The sequence below is a fragment of the Abramis brama genome, assembly GCF_963993115.1.
Source record: "Abramis brama genome assembly, chromosome: 3".
Classification (NCBI taxonomy): Eukaryota; Metazoa; Chordata; class Actinopteri; order Cypriniformes; family Leuciscidae; genus Abramis; species Abramis brama.
This window is the reverse complement of record NC_139965.1, coordinates 12,456,110-12,464,808: the sequence shown is the minus strand read 5'-3', so window position 1 is coordinate 12,464,808 and position 8,699 is coordinate 12,456,110. Positions and strand designations below refer to the sequence as shown.

The 8,699-nt window shown below is 34.5% G+C and overlaps 1 pseudogene across 1 annotated transcript; it reads left to right on the top strand.

Annotated features, from left to right (window-relative positions):
* The first annotated feature begins 286 nt into the window (after positions 1 to 286).
* On the top strand, positions 287 to 6,383 carry LOC311079354 (aerolysin-like protein; annotated as a pseudogene). Its single transcript, XR_014609577.1, has 3 exons — positions 287 to 336; positions 4,444 to 4,493; positions 5,536 to 6,383. The product of XR_014609577.1 is annotated as an aerolysin-like protein (transcript).
* Positions 6,384 to 8,699: the final 2,316 nt, after the last annotated feature.

The window sequence follows — 8,699 nt, the reverse complement described above, 5'->3', positions numbered from 1 at the left end:
GTCTCGTCCCTATTGGAGTCAACCATTTACAAAAACCATGGGGAGTAGGCCTATGAAAGTTTACAGTCTCAAATAAACTCGCGAGTCGCACCCTCCCATAATCAACACTAAAAATAAATAAAAATATAAAATGCATACCAACATCAATTAACATAAACCCAACAAAATGTCCTCACATTACACAACATAGGCTTAGCCAATTACCGTTCCAGGTGGCGCCAATATTGGCCAGACCTTTGACAGTATAAATACCGGAAGCCCTCAATCATTACCAAGCGCGTTTTTACCCTGGTCTCCTTCAGTTCGTACCTGAAATCAGACGACACAAACTAACTGGTAGGTAATTATACTTTAATGTATGTTTATGCGGTGTGAGTTTATTATAGAGGCCGACAAATGTTGAATTTACGAGGCAAATTAACCCTCAGAGAGTCTTCGTTTAGCAGTCACACTCAGTGCCTTCCCGGTCAGAAGTGACCGGACACCTAAAAATGAAACTTCCTCCATCCCAGTAAAAACCAATGCAGTTTATTTTTGTTCTATAATATTTATTCTTTTTAATTTAGTATTTTGAGACAATTTGATTGAACTTATTAATATTTATGCATTATTTATAGTCCATTTTTTGCCATTGAAAATAATGATTAATTTTTTTTTTTACATTTTTTTTTTTACATTTTTTTTTTTTATATATACAGTATTTTCGGTTAAAATAGAGACTAGGCTTTCAGAAAAAAAAAATAAATAAATCAATTTATTAAACATAAAATGAAATAAATCATGTTATTGCATGGGTTTACCACTAGATGCCTGTATAGCTCTAAATGGAGATGCTTGTGAATTCTAGTTGTTTTTGGACCAAATTACTTACTTTTAAGATGTGGATTGAATGTATTTTTTTAGAAATTCTCAAATAATACTTTTTGCCAAGGTTTATAACATTTTATTAATTATTATTTTAATAATTTTAATAATTATTATATTAATTATATATATATATATATATATATATATATATATATATATATATATATATATATATATATATATATATATATATATATAAAAATTATAATTATTCATTATGTTATGTTTTTCACTCTTGATGTTTTAGAGTTTCACCCCTTCATTGCTGAGCACTTTTTTTCTGCATCGTGGCCGATTTCTAGAGAATTTTTGTGTTTTTGTCAATTTCCCATTCATTTCCTATGGGGGTCACCAAGTTTTGTAACATTCCGATGAAGCTGTGATTTTTAAAAATTCAAAACAGATTTTTTGTAATCTGAATTTATTGGTGTGTATATGTATAAAAGTGTGTTTGTATGTGTGTGTGTGTGTGGGTGGGTGTGAATTTTTTGCACTCTTGATGTTGTAGAGTGTCACCCCTTTACTGCGGTGTACTTTTTTTTTAGAATCGTGGCCGATTTGTAGATTGTACAGACAAAAATTCAGAGAATTTGTGTTTTTGTAAATTTCCCATTCATTTCCTATGGGTCGGTCATTTTTGACCGAAGACACTGAGTGTGACTATTTTTTTTACGACCACTTAGCATGCTCGGATCATGACCTCAATTTCTTTTTGTATTCACATACCTAATGCCATAAAAGTCACCAAGTATCATAACCTTCCGATGAAGCTGTGATTTTTAAAAATTCAAAACAGAAAATTTTTCGGTCAGAAGTGACCGAAGACTCTCTGAGGTGTGTGTGCCATGCTGCCCCTCTTCACAAAATGTATTTGCACTCAGTTTTGCGGCTCCTGGCCGTACATTTTGGCAGGGCAGATTCTGGGTCTTCGCATGATAAACATTTCGTAAGCTTTGTTCTAATGGCTGAACACATCAGACACACTTTTGGTAGACTAATGTCCTCTTTGCGTTATTCAGCCTGAGGGTGGCGCTCTAATGATGATTGACTTGGTACACACAACAAACGCATATAATGTCATCTTTTAGAATTGCTTTAATGTAGTGTTTATTGCCTCCGAATGTTGTTTTAAAATGTGGCAAGTTGTGTAGGAATCCCAGTGAGGAAAACTGTGTCGTGTTCTCAGAACAAACATTAAACAAACACCACAGATAACTTAGTGTATACCAGGTTCACATGCTTTGCCCTGTCATTTTTGACCAGGTGTGGAAAAAAACGCACAAATGACAGTTTGTTTTGTTGTTGAGGTTGTTAAACTGGGTGCGTAAAGTCAGTAAATTTTGGTCCAATGCAGTAACATTAATAGCATTTTCGGGTACAGGAAAATCCTAGAGTGCCTGCCCACTGATCTTCAACATGTTTTACGCTAAACAATACTTTTTTTTTTTTTTGTGAACGGTATATTTTACTATGATAAAAAGCTTATCCTATAAGATAAGGGAATGTTGTGACAGGTAGGACTCATTTACGGCATTACCATAGTATTTAATAGTGTAATACTTTAATTATTATTTTGAATAAATGTAAATGCTTAAACTAACTTTAGATAATTGGTTTTAATAAATGGAACATTAATAGCCTTGTTAATTAAATGCAAAATAGAATTGTATTTGGTTTATTTTTATGTATTATATAACCAATAAAATGACATTAAGTGTAACTGGGACTTGTGTTAATAGAAGTTAATAGACACTAGTAACTAAAGAATAAGCACTAGTACCTAATAAGTACTAGTACTTAATGGAATAGATACTAGTATCTAAAAAATAGGTACTAGTAGCATGAAAATAGATACTAGTCGGTTTAAATGATTAAATGTTAAACGGCTTGCCATAGTAAAAAAGCAGTTGTGACTAGTAAAATAAACATTATAACCATTTCTTAAATTATGTTATACAGTATTTAAAATACACAACAAACAGGCAAGGTAGGCTTATTCACAATAATGAATTAGCAAAATTGTCAGAACGCAGTGGTTCAAATGTTGATTGCATCCGCAGTGCTCTCTGGCAGTAGGCTATAGTTTTAAATGAAGTAAAATTTGAGTTGTTTATCTCTGACTATCTTTTTCCCATATGGTAGGCTACACTGTAAAGGCGCAGATATCTCATTCAAATGCATACATAACATTACCTAAATCACGGCATGGTGCAATAGGTGACAAAGTAATTTGAGCATGCGTGGATTTGCGTTTTAGTGTGTTTTATGGTGTCCCAAAGCAAACAAACAAATTTTACATGAAGTTAATGGTTAAACAATTATAGAAATGTTATTCATTTGACATCATCATACGTTTCAGTGTATGTCCAAAGGTAACTAAATGTCTGTCCAAACATAAAAGTAATTGTATGTGTGGCAGATCCACACTTTATGTAAAATGCAAGGAATTCTCATGAGATCACATTGCAGAAATGAAAAAAAAAAAGCCTAATATTAAAATAATACAACACTTCAGTTGTGGTTTTTAATGTTATATTTCTTTAAATAATGGCTTTTTGGGTGCAATTCTTGCTTTGCCAAATGTTTGTAAGATAAATTAAACAATACTATTATATATTTCTTTGCATTTGTTTTTAGTAAAAAAAAAAAAAAAAGGACAAAATGCATTTTGGACGTAAACAATGTTTTAGACTTTTAATTAAATTTAAGCATTATAATAATCATGATTTATTATATATTTGAGATATATATATATATCTCATTTAAAGCTTTTCACATTTTACAGAACTATAGCATCATAATAATTTGAAGGAATTTTTACCTTTTATCTCAGGATAATGTGTGGGACAGTAGACTGTCGTCGATTAAGCTGTCAAGTTGAGAAGAGTAAGATTTCTGACCTTGTATCTGATTCACCTTTGGGTGTTGTCAGGATTATGTTTTGTTCCTGTTCTATACTCTCCTCCGGAGCCCCCGCCTTCCCTGTCTCATTTGTTATGCGCTTTTTATACAACAGCCACATGTTACAGGTGTGGACTTATTGGTGCTTTAAGCAAATGGAAAGAGAAATTATCTCCTTTGTAAATTTTATTTGAACTTATATTGCACAGAATAATTGTAAAATCAGTAGCATAAATACTGTAGATGTATACAGTAGCCTATGTATTTATTTGCTTGCGTTTCATTTATTCATAATATTCCTTAATAATAAAGATTTATAAGGCTGGGGTTGAGGATGCTTAATTCACCACACCTCTCAGTATCTCAGCTCTGTGTGATGAACATCAGCAGCATTAGTTATGTTTTTGACTCGCATAGTATGGAAATATTGATAACTTGCTGCTATAGATATTCACTTTTTTTTTCCCGCAGTAAAGCACATTCCACAAACAATGCAGTCCTACTGTACGTTTAGCAATGTATAACACCAAATATAGAACCTTTATTCACAAGACCAGCGCAATAATCCACAAGGAACCGATTAATGTAAACTGTAACAAACTTACTGTCATAACTTTGTACTGCATGTTTGGAGCTTTAAGCAGCAGCCTGACCAAATACATCTCACTTTTACAGCTTTGACCAGACGAGCTGCTCTTGAAGAATTTCAGACTGCAGTCATCCATGTAAGTGTACTTTCACTCAAGGGCACTTGACTTAAGATGTAGTTACTGTAACAGTTTCTAATACTCTGCATTAGATTATCCAACCCAATGTTTTGCCACTGCGTATCTATAGCACAAGTTCATGTTTTCATTTGGCATGCTCTTTATTCGTGAAAGTCAACTTCTACGTGCATAGGCCGATGAAAAATGTACCATTTGACTTTAATTGGTTGTCTAGTAGCAACAGCATTCCAACTGGTAGTTTAAAATTAAGTTAGTTACATTTTAAAATGTTATGGGTAGGTTTAGCAAAATGTGGGGGATGTGATGGTAATGAATGTCTATGATGAATTTATGCACATTCCACATTCACTAATCAGTATGAATGAACAAAATAAGTTAATCGGAAGACTAATTAAAAAGCAAGTAAACAACTCCCCTACTTGGATATCAGCGCTTTGTCACGTCAAAATTGAACGTGAAATGGTCTGAAAACATTGACCGAGTGTTTTAGTGAGCAATCAGCTTGGTGAAACTAAAGGTACATCTTTGTCTCTGATCGTGTTTAACGAGCTTGATGACTGATCAACATCAGTTCAGAAATAAAATGGGCCTATTTCTTTCAATTATTACTACCTTATTTTAGAATAAATGTAAATACTTAAACACTAACATTTAGATACTTGGTTTTAATAAATGGAACATTAATGGCCTTGTTAATTAAGTACAAAAGTGGCGATGACTTATGTTGAGGAGCCACGGGACATGCACTGTGTTGAATTCATGGCCGAGAACACTTTGTAGCCGTGCCAAACTATAACTTTAACCATTCTAAGATCTGTTTGGCCTGACAGTAGAAAAGCTGCTAATGTTTCCCAACCCTGTTCCCAGAGCCAAATTGTCTAATTGGTTATTTTGCATGTTTCCCTCTTCAGACACGGTATACACTTCAAGACCCAGTAATGAATGGGTCAGTTAAGAAAAAAATTCTTAAAAGCTGGGTTGGGAAACACTGCAATTAAGTATAAAGCTGATGCTAATTCTGTTCTGTGATATTTTTCAGATTGATTTAATCCAAAGATGACCCACCCAACAACTCTTCAACTAGTTGGTGCAAGCGGAGGTGGTGGATTCTCATTGACTGGCGAGCACAACGGTGCCAGATTAGAGAAGATTGGCGTCTGGCTGGGAGAATGGCAGGTGAAGGCTGTCAAGGTTTGGCTTACAGACGGGAGAGTTCAAGTTTTTGGAGATCCAGCCGGACCGTATCAAGAGTTCCATTTCCAGGCTGGTGAGTGTTTCACCTCACTGTCCCTGTGGGACAACGGAGAGGGAACGCGTCTTGGAGCCATTAAATTCCAGACCAACCTGGGGAGAGGATTTTTTGCAAAGATGACACGGTCGCATCTAAAAACCGAATATCCCATTTATGTCGGCTCTGGATATTGTTTGGGAGTTGTAGGAAAATGTGGGTTAGACATCGACAGCATTGGATTCATGTTCCTCAATGCAGTTTAATCTGCAGTTCTCACCAGTTTCAACTATCCCACTATCCACTGATACCACAGGTTACTGCAGAAGGAATCAAATCCATCTCTTACAGGAACGACTCCTCCATCACTCTGAAGCAAAGTTGAAACCTCAAAGAAAATAACCAACAAATCGTCATGGTCTGTGAATGAAAGTTTAACATCAACATTTAGTCTGGAAGTGAAGGCTGGGATTCCAATCTTTGCAGATGTTACAATGGGACTCGATGTCACTGTTTTCAAATGATCTTCTGGTACCAGGACACAAATATTTATATAGCTTCATGCCTTGTGTAATCACTTTAAAATGATATCTAGAAACCGATTCTGTACTGTTTTAATGACATTTAATTTAAAGACAATTTATTAAATAAAACTTGTTGCAAGCAATGTTCCCTCTAATTGTTTTCTTGCTGCGTAAAACATTTCTTTATTGGGTGGACATTTTAACAACCTGAGCAAAAACTTTCCTTATACCAGAACTGAACATGCACACAATAGTGGTTACATGGTTGTAACTTTAAGGAATAGTTCACTGTTTCTGTGGCATAAACAAGCTTCCATAATCAACTGTCTGGTTACAACATTCTTCAAAATATAATCATTGTGTTCAGCAGAAGAAATTAATTCAGGTTTGAAACAACTTCAGGGTGAGTCTATAAAGTGAACTATTCCTTTAATGTGCTTTTTCTATTTGATTTGACCCTTGATGTTACTTAATGACGGAAAACAAACGATTACAGTTTGTCCAGTTGTTTACAGTCCTTTTTACTAGTTCTATACCAAGTTTTCTTGGTTTTCAAATCTCATGCAGAATATTTAAATTCTTCATAATTTCAATATGAATAAACAAAGTAGTTACACTGAGATGGTTTGGACAACCATATGTTTTTGTACAGTCCATTATTGGTTACAGACAGTATAAACCCATCAAAATGATCTAATCGTCCTTGAAATCCATGCATGCACAAATCTATTTAATTATTCTGGGTTTGTGCAATACACTTGTGATGGGTGTGTGTAATTGTAAATGATTCAGAGTAACCATTCTGTGCCCATCTGTTATTTACACTTAATCAAGCTACTCTTATGTTTTAAATGACATTTTATTTGTCCTGTCTAGGCATGTGACGGCATAACGTTTTCAAATCACGATAATCGAAAGCTTTTATCACGGTATAAAGGTATTCTCACTGTATTGAATTGGATTATAAAAACAAGTTGAAAAGAAACTATTTTCAGTTCTCTTCTCAATAAGTTAACTTTTTTTCAAGAAGTTGGCATTTCTGTAGCTCATACAATGTAATAAGCAGGTCATAGGTTCAATTTCCAGTTAATGCATGAATGCATAACATGCTTTCAATAAGTTGCTTTGGATAAAAGCATCTGCCAACTGCATAAATGGCAAATAACAAAAAGAACCTTCAACATTTAAATACAATACCCCCACATGGGTTACCCTAGATCAGGGATAGGCAACTCCGGTCCTGGAGGGCAACTGTCCTGCAGAGTTTAGCTCCAACCCTAATTAAACACACCTGAACAAGGCAATCAGTGTTTTCAAGATTACTATCTTTTCCAGTGACTTGACCACAGTATCCTCTCAATGGCCAGCAGAGTTAAATATAATTGTATAAGTGTAATAATATAATAAAGGTATAAATAATAATATAATAATATAATAAAGTATTATAATACTACTACTAATATTATATTTTTAAATTATTTTAATATTTTTTTTTATTATTACTAACAATAATATAAAAAATATAATAAGTACTAATATAATAAAGGTATAATTGTATGAAATGTATTATGAAAATTGGCTAGCAATTTCGATAAGCAAATACCAAGGAAGAGGTTGCAGCAGTTTGTCTTTCTACTACACTTGAAAAATCCGCGATGGGACTGAGCTCGAACAGCTTCAGCATCAGCGACTTTTGAAAATCGCTGTCAATCAAAAGGAGACACAGCCTTTCGACAGACCCTCCAATCATCACGCAGAAGCCCGGAGTCCAGGCCAGCCCACTCCTCATTCACCCCCAGAGACACTGAGCGTCCGCAGGCGGGACATAATCACAGCATTTATCCAATGACTGTCTAGTTCCGAAGCACTGAAAAAAACTGTTCAGAGAAGCCCCATTGAAGTCAAGGGACGCTGGGCTTCAACAGGGAAATGCACTGTGACGCTACGGGAATGTATGAGAAGGAAATCGAGTTAGCCGACCTGCTATATGTTACTGAATCTGTATATGTAACTGAGATGAATGTTTTCTAATGCATTTTAGTCAATAAAATGTTACACAATAGTACATATTTGACCATTCATTTTTTGACATTATAGGGGAAGCCAAGCTCCCCTTGCTTTCTTGAAGAAATCCCCACTGCAGGTTCTCCCTCGACAATACACTAGTGTGATGTAATGAACTTCACAAACAAATTCAAAGTGAAAGTAAAACCTGAGATGATGTTAGGTGAAAGTGAGGTGAATTCCAAACAGGTCAAGTAAACAGTATTGTTTTGAAGGTGTAAATGTTTTTTGTTTCGTTTTTTTTTTAATAGGCTACTGCGTCACTGGCACTGACATCTCCGTATATCACCAATCGCCTTAATGATATACCAAATTGAAAAATTGTAAAAAAAAAAATTAATGTCCATAGAAATGTTAACATACTCAAGGTCTTCCAGTTTGAAAACT